Source organism: Sapajus apella, unplaced genomic scaffold, assembly GCF_009761245.1.
Source record: "Sapajus apella isolate SASKATOON/1434 unplaced genomic scaffold, GSC_monkey_1.0 scaffold1, whole genome shotgun sequence".
In the NCBI taxonomy this organism is placed as follows: domain Eukaryota; kingdom Metazoa; phylum Chordata; class Mammalia; order Primates; family Cebidae; genus Sapajus; species Sapajus apella.
The window spans coordinates 42,552,880-42,571,068 of record NW_022436941.1 but is presented as its reverse complement, the minus strand read 5'-3'; the positions used below and the strand labels follow the sequence as shown (position 1 = coordinate 42,571,068).

At 35.7% G+C, this 18,189-nt stretch overlaps 1 long non-coding RNA gene across 1 annotated transcript in view; it reads left to right on the top strand.

Moving 5' to 3' along the window:
- Positions 1–18,175, top strand: part of LOC116549898 — a 286,175-nt gene extending 268,000 nt beyond the window's left edge. Inside the window, exon 5 of the long non-coding RNA XR_004268147.1 lies at positions 17,503–18,175. This is a non-coding gene — a long non-coding RNA (uncharacterized LOC116549898). The remainder of the gene's footprint in view (positions 1–17,502) is intronic.
- The last annotated feature ends 14 nt before the right edge of the window (positions 18,176–18,189 follow it).

Genomic DNA, 18,189 nt, shown 5'->3' with positions numbered 1-18,189 from the left:
TAATAGTAAGAAATCTCATTAGCAATTTATCATATGTACGTGGACACAAATGAGATTTAAAATAATATTTCCAGGGGATACTTTAGCTCTGTATTTGCATGGACTTAGAAACCTTGATCAAGTTAACATGACCTATTATAATTAAAACTCAGCCAAGAGAGGGTACTAAAGAAAATTTACGGGATTGGAATTCTGTAAGAGCTACATAACCTGATGAATCATTACCCCCAGTCTCTGCTACTACAGTCTGTGGCTCTCATTATAATTCTATTGAGAAAAGCACTTAATGAAACAGTTCTGAGGAGGAAGCATGTTTATCAAACTTTGCTAATTATATTGGCTTTTCACTATCTAACAGCTCTACTGATGAGACCTTAAGGGAAGGTCTATTATCAAAGGCATCCTCCAGTTGATCTCTACTTAAAAGGAGTAATTTTTCCCCACTAAAACAGTTGGCAATGATAAAAAGATGATTTTTTCTTTCAATCCAGGGAAAACTTGAACCTCAAACTGTAAAATGGTAAAAAGGTATCCTTACCACTCTTTCCCTAATTTATGCTTTATTAGCCATACTCTACTGGTTGTGCCAACCGTCCTAATTTGAGATTAAAATAAAAGCTACATTAACTACTCAACTTGGTAAAGGAATACCATAGCACATATATAGTACCCTATTTCCATAAGCCTTCCCGAATTTTTGCCCACTTTTCTGTTTCTTCTCTCCTCCCTTTTACTTGTAGAATCAGAAAGAAGTGACTGGGACTGAAAATTTAACTTTAAAAAATACGCTTTATTTTTAAAGTCAGATATATTTAAGTATACTAAACATACAGTAAAATTTACCTTTTAGATATATAATTCTATGAGTTTTGACAAACACACGGAGTTGGATAGCCACCACCATGATCAAGGTACAGAACATTAAAATGGGTATTAGTTTCTAAAAATTCTTAGAAAAATGATGAGTTGGGAATGATTGAGGTGGTGAAGAAGAGTAAGTTGATTACAGTGAGAAAGACCATGAGAAAATAAGGCTGAAGAATCAAATCAAGGAGGTGGGCTAAAAGAATGCAGTATGAATGACAAAGGTTGGAAATTTGAACTCTGAAAAAACCATGTATACATATAGGAGACCTGAAGGCAGGTGGCAGAGGAGGAAGTACTTTGACCCTTCACATTATGTCCATCTTCACACCCAGATTCCCTCCCACCTTGTTTTTCCCAGTCACATCTATCTTCCCCACTTCGTGAGTCCTTTATGGAAGGAAAGACTGCATTATACCCCATGAGCTTTACATTAATTGTTTAATCTCTTGAAGTTATGGGGCAATAATTTTTGAACTTTAGTGAGATTCATAATTATCTGTGGAGGATTTAAAAATACCTGGGTCTAGATAAACTCTCAAAGATCATGCTTCAGTTATTTTTAGGTGGAACTTCTTGTAATTAGATGTTGGAAAACAGAGTGAAATATTTTAGTATCGGGAATATTTACAGACACAAAATATGCCATGAAGTGATTACACAGTGAGACCTCTTTCTGTTAAGATGTTAAGATGCACCCTACACAAAAGCACACCTTGTTGTGGACCAGTTCTTATTCCTTGACCCACACAGTGGAGGATAACTGGCTGCAGAATTGTGAAAGCCACCAATTAGCTATTGTAGTCTTCAACATCTCTCTGTAATCCTTTCTTCTATGTAATAATCTCTTTCTCTTCATTCTCTTTTCATTCTTTAAATATACCTCCTCAAGCAGAAAAGGATTGGCAGTCATTTATATTCAGACTGAAATTCATTTATTCTACCCTTAGCATTTTCTAGCTACTTAATTCTAACTAAAAGAACTTTTTAAAATCTCTACTGGATGGACACGGTGGCTCACGCCTATAATCCCAGCACTTTGGGAGGCCAAGGCAGGGGGATCACCTGAGGTCAGGAGTTTGAGTCCAGCCTGACCAACATGGAGAAACTCCGTCTCTACTAAAAATACAAAATTAGCAGGGCATGGTAGCGCATGCCTGTGATCCCAGCTGCTCAGGAGGCTGAGGCAGGAGAATCACTTGAGCCCGGTAGGTGGATGTTGTGGTGAGCTGAGATAGCACCACTGCACTTTAGCCTGGGCAACAAGAGCAAAACTCTGTCTCTGTCTCAAAAAAACCCAAAAAACCAAAAACTTTTATTAAAACAGGGACCATAAAACAGCAGCTTGCCATACGAATATGCATCTCATTTGGTAAACAATATATTTTCCACTGAAATTACTTGATCTTTTTTATTTTTATGTATTTTTATTGTGTAACATATTTTTTAATTGACAAAAATGTATATATTTATTGTGTACAACATGATGTTTTGAAATATATATACATGTGGAATGGCTAAATTAAATAAAATAATGCATGCATCACCTTATGTAGTATTTTTGTAGTGAGAACACTTAAAATATACTGTCATTATTTTTCAAAAACATTGTTATTAACTACCATCACTATGTTGTGCAATAGATCTCTTGAATTTACTCCTCTTATCTAACTGAAGTTTTGTATCTTTTGATATTGGTACATAATAATTTAAATGTAATTCGAATTAGGTCTCAATATTTAACAATGAAGATATTTTATACAAATGATATAATTTTTTTTTTTTTTTGAGACAGAGTTTCACTCTGTTACCCAGGCTGGTGTGCAATGGCACAATCTCAGCTCACTGCAACCTCCGCCTCCCAGGTTCAAGTGATTCTCCTGCCTCAGACTCCGGAGTCGTCGTGATTACAGGCACATGCCACCATGCCTGGCAAATTTTTGTATTTTTAGTAGAGACAGCGTTTCGCTGTGTTTGCCAGGCTGTTCTCGAACTCCTGACCTCGAGTGATCTGCACACCTTGGCCTCCCAAAGTACTGGGATTACAGGCTTCAGCCACCACGCCTGGTTGACAAGCTATATAAATTTCTTCCTTGGCAAAATGTCTGTAATTTAAATTACTTTAATGTAATTAGCGTGTTTTTTTTTTTTTTTAAATTTGAAAAGTGATCAACCAAAGCTAGTAATTTGCAGGAAAGGCCATACACTTAAGACAGCTGTTTTAAGCCCTATTTTTCCTTTCTGCCAAGAATTTATCTTTTATTAGTGAAATGCTGGTCTTGTTCTTTCCTTTCTCCAATGCTGCTGGTCTTATTTGCATTTCCTGCCAGGCCCTGTGGACATTGGCATCTAGGAAAACTGCACTGAAGGAATTTCAGATCCTGTCAAACAGGTGTGGCAGCAACTCTCAGGTATGAAGAATTCTTTTAGTTTTCAAAGTCATGTTAATGAAAAGCCCTGAAGATAAATTTGCATTATTTGGCTCTGAGAGGGAAAAGATTAGACAGCCATTTGGAAACATTGAACTGTTTGAATTCTCTTCCTTTCTCTTTGCTATCTTTTAATCTTAATCATTCCTGTCTTTCCTATCCTTCTGCCCTTAATATCACAAAGCTGGAGATCCAGAGGTCTTTTACTCTCACTCCCCTAGTGCCAATGCCAGCTAATGAAAGCCAGCCATATGAGGCGAAAAGCTGGTTCTTTGAAAAGATAAACAGAATTGATGGACCATTAGTGGGATTAACCAAGAAAAGAAGAGAGAAATCCAAATAAGCTCAATTAGAAACTAAAGTGGAGATACTACAACCAATATGACAGAAACACAGAAGATCATTCAAGGCTACTATGAACACCTTCAAGTGCACAAACTAGAAAATCTAGAGAAAAAAGTTAAATTCCTGAAAATATGCAATGCTCTCTAGATTAAATCAGGAAGAAATAGAAACCCTGAACAGAACAATAACAAGCAGTAATATTGAATCAGTACTTTAAAAAATTGTGCCAAAAAATGAAAAAGTCCAGGACCAGATGGAGTCACAGCTGAATTCTATCTGACATTCCAAGAAGAATTTATACCAATTCTGCTGAAACTAGTCCAAAGATAGAGAAAAAAAGAATACCCCCTAAATGATTCTATGAAGCCGGTATCAACCTAATACCAAAACCAAGAAAGGACATAACAAAAAAAGATAAAACTACAGACCAATATTCCTGATGAAGATATATGTGAAAATTCTCAAAACACCAGCTGACTGAATCGAACAGCATACCTAGAAGAAAATACATCATGATCAATGGGTTTCATACCAGGGATGCAAGGATGGTTTAACATATGCAAGTTAATACCTGTGATACATCACAAAAACAGAATCAAAAACGAAAAACATATGATCATCTCAGTTGATACAAAAATATTAATTGATAAAACCCAGTATCCCTTTATGATAAAACCCTAAACAAAATAGGCATAGAAGGGACTTATCTCAAAGTAATAAAAGGCATGTATGACAAACCCACAGCCAACATCATTCTGAATAGGGAAAAATTGAAAGTATTCTCCCTGAGAACTGGAACAAGACCAGGATGCCCACTTTCACCACTTCTATTCAATGTAGTACTGGAAGTACTGATAGCCAGAGCAATTGGACAACGGAAAGAAATAAAGGGCATCCAAACAGGAAAAGATGAAGACAAACTGTCACTGTTCACAGATGATATGATTGTATAACCTAAAGACTCATCCAGAGTGCTCCTAGATCTGATTAACAAATTCAGTAAAGTCTCAGCATACACACTCGGTGTACACAAATAGTAGCACTGCTATATGTGAACGACAACAAAACTGAAAATCAAATAAAGAACTCAATCCCTTTTAGAACAGCAGCAAAAATAAATCAATAAATAAAATACTGAGGAATATACTTAACCAAGGAGGTGAAAGATCTCTACAAGGAAAACTACAAAACACTCCTGAAAGAAATCATAGATGACACAAACAAATGGAAACATCAATGTTCATTAATAAAGAGAATCAATATTGTAGAAAATGACCATGCTACCTAAAGCAACCTACAGAGTCAATGCAATCTGCATTCTTCACAGAATTAGAAAAAACAATCCTAAAACTTATGTGGAACCAAAAAAGAGTCTGCATAGCAATACTAAGTAAAAAGAACAAATATGGAGGCATCACATTACCCAACTTCAAATTGTACAAGGCTATAGTTATATGAATAGCATGACACTAGGATAAAAATAGGCATATAGACCAATGGAACAGAATAGAAAGTCCAGAAATAAAGCCAGATGCTTACAGCTAACTGATCTTTGACAAAGCAAACAAAATAAGAATCGGGGAAATGACACCCTATTCAATAAATAGTGCTGGGAAAATTAGCAAGCCACACGTAGAGGAAGAAAACTGGATTGTAATCTCTCACCCATACAAAAATCATATAAAGATGGATAAAAGACTTAAATCTAACACCTGAAGCCATAAAAATTCTAGAAGATAACATTGGAAAATGTTTTCTAGGCATTGGCTTAGGCAAAGAATTCATGACTAAGATGCCCAAAGCAGATGCAAAAAAAAAAAAAAAAAAATGTGCATTGGCCCTAATTAAACTAAAAAGCTTCTGCACAGCAAAGGAAATAATCAGCATAGTAAACAGAAAACCCACAGAGTGAGAGAAAATATTTGCAAACTATGCATTTGACAAAGGACTAATATCCAGAATCTACAAGGAGCTTAAACAAATCAGGCAAAGGACATGAATAGAAGAAATCTCGAAAGAAGATATACAAATGGCCAACAATCATAAGAAAAATTCTCAATATCACTAATCATCAGGGAAATGTAAATTAAAACTATAATGCTATAATGAGATACCACCTTACTCCTGCAAGAATTAGTATAATTTAAAAAGTCAAAACCAATAAATGTTGGCATGAATTTAGAGAAAAGAGAACACTTTACACTGCTGATGGGAATGTAAATTATTAGTACAACGATTGTGGAAAACAGCATGGAGATTCCTTAAGGAATTAAAATAACTAATTTAATCCAGCAATCCCACTATTGGGTATCTCCTCAAAGGAAAAGAAGTCATTATATGAAAAAGATACATGAACACACATGTTAATAGCAGCACAATTTGCAATTCCAGAGATATGGAACCAACCTAAGCACCCATCAACCAACAAGTGGATAAAGAAAATGTGCTATATATTCACCATGGAATACTACTCATCCATAAAAATGAACACAATAATGTCTTTTGCAACAACTTGGATAGAGCTGGAGGCCATTATTCTCAGTAAAGTAACATAGGAATGGAAAACCAAATATATATACTCACTTATAAGTAGGAAGTAAGCTATGCGGAAACAAAGGCCTAAGAATAATATAATGGACATGGGGAGTTGGAGGGAAATGTTGGGGGGTGGGATTAGGGTAAAAGACTACCATTGGGTACAGTGTACACTTCTTGGGTGACAGGTGAACTAAACTCTCAGAAATCACCATTAAAATATTTGTTGGGAGTGGCCAAGATGGTCAACTAGAAGCAGCTGTGGTGCATGTCTCTCACAGAGAAGAATGAAAGGGGTGAGTTAATACAGCACCTTCAACTGAAACATCCAGGTACTTGCATTGGGACTATTCAAGGAAACAACTCCACCCATAGAGAATGAAGAAAAGCAAGCCAAAATGATGGCCCCCTGGGGAGGGACACAGAGCCAAGGGAACCTCCCCAACCCAGGGAAGCGGTGAGTGGATGTGCAACGCTGGGAAAGCAGGCTTCTTCCATGGATCTTTGGAACCCCTCAGGTTAGGAGATCCCCTCATAAACCCACTCCACCAGGGCATTCAGTCTAACATAAAGAGCTATTTGGAGTCCTGGCAGAGCAGCCACTCAGGCACCTGAGGAAACCTAGGAGCTTTGCATACTCTGGCTCCAAGCTTCCCAGCAAAAGTAGCTGCAACTCTGGCAAGGTGGGACGTTGGACCTCTTTATATACCCCTGAGAAAGAGACTGGCTCTTAAGGGCCAAGCAGCAATGGTCTGTGGGCCCCACTTCTGTGGTACCTTATAAGATAAGACTCACTGGCTTGGAATTCCAGTCACATGGCCAACAGTGTTGCATCTCCCTGAGACAGAGTTGACAGGGAGAGGGATGCACTGCCATCTTTGCTATTTGGATGAGTCAGCCATTCCAGACTGTGGGCTTTGGAGAGTCCAAACCAACTGGGGGCAGAAGGGACCCCCTAGCACAGCACAGCTGCTCTACCAAAATGTGGCCAGACTTCTTCTTTAAGCAAGTCCCTGATCCATTCCTCCTTACTAGGCAAAACCTCCCAACCGTGGTCTCCAGACACCACCACTAGTGTTGTCTGGCTGACCAGAAATTTGAATTCTCTCCTGGACAGAGTTCCCAGAGGGAGGAGTCTGCTTAGATGTTCCAGCCTGTGGGCTTCAGAGAACCCAAGACAAACAGGACAGAAGCAGTACTCCAGCATAGCACAGCTGCTTTATGAAAGCATGGCTAGACTGCTTCTTTAAGTGGGCCCCCTATTACATTCCTCCTTACTGAGTGAAAGTTCCCAACAAGGGCTTCCTGCCAGCCCTGCCAGTGTTCTCTGCTCAACAGAGAATTGAAAACTTCCTGGGATAGGGCACCCAGAGGGAGGGGTGGGCCACCATCTTTGCTGCTTGGATGACTCAGCCATTTCAGCCTCTAGGCTTTGGAGAGCCCAAGCTGACCAGGTGCAGAAGCAGTACTTCAGCACAACACAGTTGCTATATAAAAGCGTGGCCAGACTAATTCTTTAAGTGGGCCCCTGATCCCATGCCTCCTGATTGGGTGAGACCTCCCAGCTACCTACTAGAGGTGCATTGGGGGTTTCCAGCCACCTCCTACAGGTACATTCAGGCCAGTAACAGGTCTGTACCCTGAGATAGATTTCCCAGAGGAAAGGGCAGGTTGCCATTTTTGCTGTTTAATAGCCTTTGCTGGAGATACCTTCAAGTACTGGAAAATCTGAGGTGACAAGGGACTGGGGCAAACCCTCAGGTAACAAGAGACTGGGGCAGACCCTTTGGGGCAGACAAAACATAGAAGTGCTATGGAAAAGTCATCCTGTTAAAAGAAAAAATAATCCAAAGGCCATTAACCTTAAAGTTTGAAGGCAGACAGGCCCACAAAGATAAGAAGAATCAGAGCAAGAATACTGAAAACTCAAAGCCAGCGTGCCCTCTTTCCTTGAAGTGACAGCATCACCTCTCCAGCAAGCGTTCAGAAGTGGGCTGAGGTTGAGATGGTTGAAATGACAGAAGTAGAATGCACATCACTGAGGTAAAGGAGTATGATGTAACCCAATGCAAGGAAACTAAATATCACAATATAACATTGCAGGAGCTGACAGACAAAATAGCTAGTATAGAGAACAATGAAATCAAACTGATAGAGCTGAAAAATGCACTACAAGAATTTTATATTGCAATAATAAGTATTAATAGCAGAATAGATCAAGCAGAGGAAAAATTCTCAGACCTTGGTGACTACCTTTCTGAAATAAGACAAGCAGACAAGAATAGAGAAAAAATATTGAAAATGAATGAACAAAACCTCTGAGAAATATGGGATTATGTAAAGAGACTGAATCTATTATTGATTGATGTACCTGAAAGAGATGGGAGAATGGAACAAATTTGTAAAAACATATTTCAGGATATCATTCATAAGAACATCCCCAGCCTAGCTGGAAAGGCCAACATTCAAACTCAGGAAATGCAGAGAATCCTAGTAGCTATTTCATAAGAAGATCATCCCTGAGACACATAGTCATCAGATTCTCCAAGGTTGAAATGAAAGAAAAAATATTAAAGGCAGTTAGAGAGAAAGGCCTGGTCACCCACAAAGAGCAGCCCATCAGACTACAGTGAACCACTCAGCAGAAACCCTACAAGCCAGAAGATACTGGAGGCCAGTATTCAACATTCTTAAAGAAAGTCAATTCCAACCCAAAATTTCATATCTGACCAAGTTAAGCCTCATAAGCAAAGAAGAAATAAGATCCTTTTCAGAGAAGCAAATCTTGATGGAATGCACTACCACCAGACCTGCCTTACAAGAGCTCCAGAAGGAAGCACTAAATATGAAAAGGAAGGTGATTACCAACCACTACAAAAACACACTGAAGTACACAGACCAATGGCACTATAAATCAGTCTCACAAACAAGTCTGCAAAATAACCAGCTAACAACATAATGACAGGATCAAATCCACACATATCAATACTAACCTTAAATGTAAATGGGCTAAATGTCCCAATTAAAAGACTTAGTGACAAGCTGAATAAAGAACCAAGACACACTGGTATGTGGTTTCAAGAGACCCTTCTCACATTCAGTGACACACACAGGCTGAAAATAAAGAAATGGGGGAAAATCTACTGAGCAAATGGAAAACAGAAAAAAAGCAAGGGGTTGCAATCCTAGTTTCTGAGAAAAACAGACTTTAAACTAACAAAGATCAAAAAAGACAAAGAAGGGGATTACATAATGGTAACAGGGTTCAATTCAACAAGAAGATCTAATTGTCCTAAATATATATGCACCCAAAACAGGATCACTCATATTCATAAAGTAAGTTCTTAGAGACTTGAAAGAGAGTTAGACTTCCACACAATTATAGTGGGAGACTTTAACACCACACTGACAATACTAGACAGACCATTAAGATAGAAAATTAACAAAGATATTCAGAACCTGAACTCAGCACTGGATCAAATGGACCTTATAAACATCTACAGAACTCTCTACCCCGAAACAACAGAATATACATTCTTCTTATAGCCACATGACATTTACTCTAAAATTGATCACATAATCAGAAGTAAAACAGTTCTCAGCAAATGCAAAAGATCTGAAATCATAACAGTCTCTGTGTTAGTTGGAACACAGAGCAATCAAATAAGAACTCAAGACTAAGAAATTCACTCAAAATGATACAATTACATGGAAATTGAAAAACCTGCTCTGAATGACTTTTGGGTATATAATGAAATTAAGGCAGAAATCAAGAAGATCTTTGAAACTAATAAAAACAAAGATAGAACATACCAGAATTTCTTAGGGACAATTAAGGAAGTGATAAGAAAGAAATTTATAGCACTAAATGCCCTCATCAAAAAATTAGAAAGACCTCAAGTTAACAACCTAATATCACAACTAAAAGAACTAGAGAAGCAAAAGCAAACAAATCCCAATGCTAGCAGAAGACAAGAAATAACCAAAATCAGAGCTGAACTGAAGGTTATAGAGAAACAAGAAACCATTCAAAAGATCAATGAATCCAGGAACTGTTTTTTTTTTTGAAAAAATTAATAAACTAGATAGAACACTAGCTATACTAATAAAGAAGAAAAAAGAGAATATTCAAGTATAAACAATCAGAAGTGATAAGGAGGATACTATCTGTGACCCAACAGAAATACAAATAACCACTAGGGAATATTATGATCAACTCTATGCACATAAACTAGAAAACCTAGAAGAAATAAATTCCTAGACACAGAAACCCTCCCAAGACTAAACCAAGAAGAAACTAAATCCCTTAATAGACCAATAAAAAGTTCTGAAATTGAGGCAATAATAAATAAGTTATTGACCAAAAAAAGCCAAGGACCAGACAGATTCACAGCTGAATTTTACCAGATGAACAAAGAAGAGTTGGTACCATTCCTACTGAAACTATTCTAAAAAATTGAAAGAGGGGACTCCTCCCAAACTCATTTTATGAAGCCAGTGTCATCCTGATATCAAACCTGACAAAGTTACAAACAATAAGAAAACTTTAGGCCAATATCCTTGATGAATATCAGTGCAAAACTCCTCAACAAAATACTGGCAAACCAAATCCAGAAGCACATCAAAAAATGAATCCACCATGATCAAGTAGGCTTCATCCCTGTAATGCAAGCTTGGTTCAACATACACAAATCAATAAATATGATTCATACATAAACAGAATAAAAACAAAAAGCACATGATTCTGTCAATAGACAAAAGACTTTCAATAAAATTCAACATAACTTCATGTTAAAAAAGAAAGTCTCAATAAACTAGTATTGAAGGAACATACTTCAAAATAATAAGAGCCACCTATGACAAAGCCAAAGCCAATATCATACTGAAAGGGCAAAAGCTGGAAGCATTTTCCTTGGAAATAGGCACAAAATAAGGATGCCCTATCTCACCACTCCTATTCAACATAATATTGGAAGTTTTAGCCAGGGTAATCAGGCAAGATAAAGAAATAAAGGCATTCACAAAGAAAGAGAGGAAATCAAACTATATCTATTTGCAGATGACACGATCCTATATCTAGAAAACCCCATCATCTCAGCCCAAAAGCTTCTTAAGCTGATAAACAACTTCAATGAAGTTTCAGCATGGAAAATCAATGTGCGAAAATCACTAACATTTCTTTCTTTTCACTAACATTTATATACACAAACAACAGTCTAGCCAAGAGTCAAGTCATGAATGAACTCCCATTTACAATTGCCACAAAAAGAATAAAATACCTAAGAATACAGCTAACTGGGGAGGTAAAAGATCTCTATAAAGAGAACTACAAATCACTGCATAAAAAATCAGAGGTAACACAAAGTAATGGAAAGACATGTCATGCTGATGGACAGGAAGAATCAATATTAGTAAAATGACCATGCTGCCCAAAGCAATTTAGAAATTCAGTGCTATTCCCATTAAACTACCACTGACATTCTTTACAGAACTAGGAAAAATTATTTTAAAATTCATGTGGAACCAAAATAGAGCCCAGATAGCCAAGGAAATACTAAGCAAAATGAGTACAGCTAGAGGCATCACACTACCTGACTTCAAACTATACTACAGGGCTACAGTTACCAAAACAGCATGGTACTGGTACTATAATAGACACACAGACCAATGCAACAGAATAGAGAACCCAGAAATAAAACCACTTAGAATTACCTAATCATTAATAAAACTGACAAAAACAAACAATGGGGAAAGGATTCCTTATTCAACAAATGTGACTATGAAAACTAGCTTGCCATATGCAGAATATTGAAACTGGGTCCCTTCCTTACACCTTATACAGAAATTAACTCAAGATTGATTAAAGCTTTACATGTAAAATCCAAAACTATTAAAACTCTGGAAGACAACTTAGCCAATACCATTCAAGACATAGGCATTGGCAAAGATATCATGACAAAGACACCAAAAACAATTACATCAAAAGCTAAAAATTGACAAATAGAATCTAATTATACTAAAGAACTCCTATATAGCAAAAGAAACTGTCAACAGAGTAAACAGACAACCTACAGAATGGAAGAACATTTTTTTGCAAACTAGGCACTTGACAAAGGTCTAATATCCAGCATCTATAAGGAACTTAGACAAATTTACAAGAAAAAAACAGTCTCATTAAAAAGTGGGCAAAGGATATGAACAGGAACTTTTCAAAAGAAGACATATATGCAGCAAACAATCCCATGAAAAAAAGCCCAGCATCATTCATCCTTAGAAAAATGCAAATCAAAACTACAGTGAGATATCATCTCACACCAATCAGAACGGCTACTATTAAAAAGTTAAAAAAATAACAAATGCTGGTGAGGTTGTGGAGAAAAAGGAATGCTAATACACTGTTGGTGGGAGTTTACATATTAGTTAAGCCATTGTGGAAGACAGTGTGGTGATTCCTCAAAATGCTAAAGACAGAACTACCATTTGACTCAGCAATCCCATTGCTGCATGTATACCAGAAGGAATATAATTTATCCTATTATAAAGACATATGTATAAATATGTTCATGGCAGCACTATTCTCAAAAGCAAGGACATAGAATCAACCTACATGTCCATCAACAGTAGACTGGATAAAGAAAATGTGGTACATATATACCATGGAACATTATTTAGCCATAAAAAGAACGAGATCATGCCATTTGCAAGGCCGTGGATGGAGCTGGAGGCCTTTATCCTTAGCAAATTCATGTGGAAATAGAAAACCAAATACTTCTTGTTCTCACACATAAGTAGGAGCTAAATGATAAGGACACACGGACACATAGAGGAGAACAACACACACTGGAGCCTTTTGGAGGATGGAGTGTGGGAGGCGGGAGAGGATCAGGTATAACAATTAATGAATACTTAATACCTGGGTGATGAAATAATCTGTACAACAAACCCCATGAAACAAGTTTATCTATGTAAAAATTTGCACTTGTACCCCTGAACTTAAAAATTAACAAAAATAACATTTTCCATGTAGCCAAAACCACTTATACCCCAAAAACTATTGAAATAAAAATTTTTAAAAAAGAAAGCCAACCATAGCTCAGTGATCTGTGTTTTCATACATTTCGACAAGCAGGGAAACAGAGCTCAGGATTAGTAGGTGCTGCCAAAACCCTGTAGTAAATTTATAAAGAGGTACATATCAAAGGAAATAATAGGAGCCTTCCTACATCCAAACTACACTGATAAGAAATAAGATCAAGAAATCTCTGTGTGTGTGTATGTGTGTGTGTACATGCACAAACGTGCACAAGCATTTGTGTGTAGGGTATGAATTATAATGAAATTTAAAGAGTATGCCAACATATGGGGTCACAGAAAATTTGAAGTTTAAATAGTGAATTATCCAAGTGAGAAGAGAACATAGGTATTACTTTTATATACAAAGTAAATATTCATCTCAGTCTTTTGAGTAAGCTACCTCTTATAATGGAGTTTAAAAAATTGAATAGATAACTATTGTTGTGAATGTATTTGTATGTGATACAGAGAGAGAAGTTTCTGAGCATTTAGGCAGAGAAATACGCTAATCTCTGTAATTTGCTGTATTTTTTGAGTAAAATCTTGAAGTTATGAAATAAAAGTATTCCAGTTCTTATGTGCCTTCTTAAAATAAAGATTCAAATTGTTCAAGCTTGGCAGAATGATAATATTAAATATAAAATGTTTATCATTTTATTTGTCAATATACATTTTGGATTATGATAAAAGTACCAAGTTCTTACAGAAAGCACTTTTTACCAGTCTGCATGTTAGGAAACAGGTGTTCTGCGTTAGAGCTCAGAAAGTAAAGCACTTTTTCATTTCCCCAAACAAACGAACAAAAATAGTCAGTTGCCCAGTCTTGAAATCATTTTCATCTTTACACCAGTGGGGAATTGAATATGAGATAGTAATTATTTTCTTGAGTGTTTGAGTTCTTTCAGTGAGAGATGTTAATTGCTACAAAATGCCATTTTTATCTAGCACTCTTGGAAATTTTTGTTGTACTGAATTCAAATCCCTACCACTTGATTGACATATCTGTCAGAAATTTAGCCTTGAGGAATCTACAGTTACAGTTTTCAGTATTTTTTATATTGATCACCTGTATAGAAACCTTGAAAGATTTTGGGGAAAACAACAACAACATTGATTTTGATTACTCTGCCAATGTGCTTCCAGCTAAGGAGGAGGAGTGAAAGAGAGAGACAAGAGAAAGGAAAAATCCATGGGACTAGATTTAAGTCCCTCGAAGTAGAAATGAGAACCTGGCTCCTTGTTTCTGTCTTTTATGCCACCTATACCTCTATACTAATATGAGTTGCCCCTCCTCCATCTTTGTCCTGGCTCTGGGGAAATTAAGTTTGCTCTGTCCTCTTAAGGCTCACGGAGGCTCCCCTCCAATAGTCTTGCTACCTTCCTCAGTGTCTACGGCCCCATCCTCCATTTAAGAGGATTCTGGGGCCATTTAAAAGTAGTCCAGAATAATTTAGATAGGGTGGAGACAAGCTTTGGGCAGACACAAGAGACACTCCTGACGGAGAGTCGGCAAAGGGGAGACCTTCTCACCACTGGGCACCTGAAACAAGCCTGAAATGGCTCTTGGCCTGTGTCAATGCGTAGTCAATGATAACTGATGCTGTGGAATCTGTTTCAGAGCCTGAGACTCTGGCAAAGACAGTGGATTGAGTGGACCGGAGTGGACCAGAGTGGAGGCCGCAGCTCATTTATTTATTTTTTTCTTACCAACCTCTGGCTTCCATCACCTGCACCTTTTTTCTCTTCCTTTCCATTAAGCTGTGAAATGCTCCTCTTTTTAGAGAATAGAAGACCTGGACTTCTTCGATTCTTCCCAAGTTATGTTTATGGGGTTCAATTTATGCTACTATCTATTTTCTTTCTTATATTAAGTGTCGTTGTACATGGAAAATAGAGGAAGAGGATATCTCTGCACTAAATAGGATAGAAAATAGCCCACTTTAAATAAATTTTAAAATCTCAATTAGAAACGCTGCCATATCATTTGAATACAAAATAATATACACATTTTTTTGGTAAAACCTATCTTTTAAAATAGGTTATTTAAACAAAAAATAAGATGTTATAATTGTGTAGTCTAATAGTGTACAGACTTTTAGTTTATAATAAAATTTACATTAAAGAATATGTTATTAATTAGCTAAAACTTCAGTGAATTTTTACTTGTTATTAGCTATTATTTATCTTATATGAAAGAATAGTTATTTTAGATTACTATTATATGATTAATTGCATTAAACAAATATATATGTTCAATTTGCCTTAAAAATCAATGGTGTGAAATAGCCAACATCATTCTTGAAAATTAAGAATGGAAACTACACAACTATTTAGTAAATACAAAGACCAAATACATCTTTGAATTAAGGAATGACTAGATAAAAGAGAATGCCAAAGGAATAAAAAGGGAGGAAGGAAAATAGAAAATGGGTGGATAGAAAAGCATGTGAAGTGAGATAAGTTGGAAGCAGAGAAATGGAAACACACATACTTAATCATTACATAGAAGAAAGAAGACAGAAGACAGTGAATGATGCATGCGAATGCACACACACACACACACACACACACACACACACACACAGTGGGTTTAGTTCAGTGCCTGATGCACATTAGAAACTCAGCACATGCTTGTTGAATGACAGAATGAAAGAAATACAGTCAGAGAAAAAATAACCTCATGAAATGAAAGGATCAATACTGTGACCTTTTATAATATAATAACTGAAGACTTAAATCCTGATTTAAGTGATTTTGCAAATGCTCTCTAGGCATACATGCCTTTCAGTATTTGCAATACAATTTGGTTTATATAAAAGATTGTGCTTGTTTAATTCTAGTCAAATGTTGACAATTTCTGCTGTTAGAATAAGACGTGTAATTTAATACAGAAAATAATTTAGAACTTTTTAAAGAGTATAACATGAAATAGTGTCTATAGTTAGACATGCTCAGGAATCCCTTTATGTCAATGCGTTGTTCTCTACTAATTATGATTTTATCATTTTTACAGGAATACATTAAAATTACTATTGCGTCTCCCTGGAATATAAAATTATTAGTAAGGCAATTATTGGTAAGACCAACCTTGTCCAAAAAGTTATCATAAGAGTAAATGTCCAAATATTGAGATGTGGTAATATAAATAATGTTATACCAACCTAGTTGAATTGTAAAGACTATGTAACCAATTACAAACATTCTTACAAAGAATTATGTTGTAACTATGTATGAGAATGAATATAAATCCACAAGGATTGGGAGAAAAAATAGAAAAATTAAATATGTAATTTATTAAAATGGTAATATTTGAGTTTTCTTGTTTTTATTTTAAACTATTTGGTCTATAAAAAGTAAAAAAATTTCCAAGATTATTCACACAACTTATTTTCTATGCATAAATTTTCCAAAGTTGACATTGGCTATATGGTGCATTCCCTTGAAAAACCCTGAAGTAAAATTATATATAAAATTAAATCTTTCAACTATGAAACTCACACTTTTTTTGTTAGATAAGTTAATTAATTCTATTATTTAGTATTTATGACATCTAAAATTTACCTGCAAGTGCATTTTCCAAGGTCTATTTTCTCCAATGAATTTATGAAGAAGCCAAGGTCAGGCATTTTCAAACCCTATTTTCCCTGGATCATATTTTGGTTGTTTAAGGTTGTTATGTGATGGAGGAGATGGATGATAGGTGCTTCAGAGGTGAAAAGAAAAATTAACTTAAAACACCTCATCAATATTCCTTACACAAATTGTAAAGCTGTGTATTTTGTCCTTCAGGTATTGGTAAGTAGTTAATCTAACCTCTCTGATCAGTTAAGGGCAGTGAGCTGAAGGCATTTAAAAAAAAAAATCATTTTCTTTTCTCATGAAATACAATTGAATAAAATAGTGCTTACAATTATCCAGGTATGAAATTAGCATTACTTAAATATAAAACAAGATCTTTATGCTATTAAAAAAAAAAGTGTTAGAGACAGCGTCAGTGATTTTAACAGACAGAATAGATGCCAGGTCCAAATGGAGCCTTGGAAATATATTTTAAAATATTAACTTGTCCAAAACTGTCTTTAACTTGAGCAGTTGTTAAGTAACTTCACCTTCATTTATCAGTGCCATCACCTTTCCTCTCTGGTTTTCTGCCTTTTAGATATGTACTAGAATCTAAATTTTTTATTTTATGTAATTTATTAATTTATTTTTTATCTTTTAGATATTTATCTTTTATCTAACTATCTTTTAATAGCTCCAGAGATCACTGGATTCAATGAGAAATTGATTGCATCAGAGCCCCTCACAAACATATCTTTAAGATGAAGGAGAGGTAAGGAAGGTGCATTTCATTTTGTCCTATTGTTTAATTTTATTTATCTCTGACTAATTTTCATTCAATTTGAAAAATATACTTAGAGTTTTAAGAAAAACGATATTTGATTTTAAATGTAAAACAGGTTAGGGTGAGCCTGGTAAAATGGAAAGCTGCAGAAGACATAGAAAACCAAAAGGAAAATAAAAGTTAATGTAAATTAGAGACAATTACTAAAAAGTATGTTTATCAATAGTTTTTCTGTTGTCTTATATAGTCATGATGCAAATATTACTTGGGTATAGTTAAGTAGCATCCAGATCAGACTACTCAATTTAATCTTGCAGGTTATCAATCTAGTGTACTTTATAGACTGAGAATTTAGGCTACTCTTCATTTCTGAAGATACTGTCTTGGGTATTACCTAAGCAAATATGGATATATCAGAGCGAAAAAAATAAGTAAAGTCATATTAAATTCCTTAAGAATGTTAGTAATTCTACTCCAATGCCCACATATTTGAATTGAAGTTTCATTTCCTTAATTAAAATTTGAAAACATCATGAATTTTGAGAGAATTATCTTAAAATTCATATCCAAATTCTCCCTATCTAGTATGCAACTATT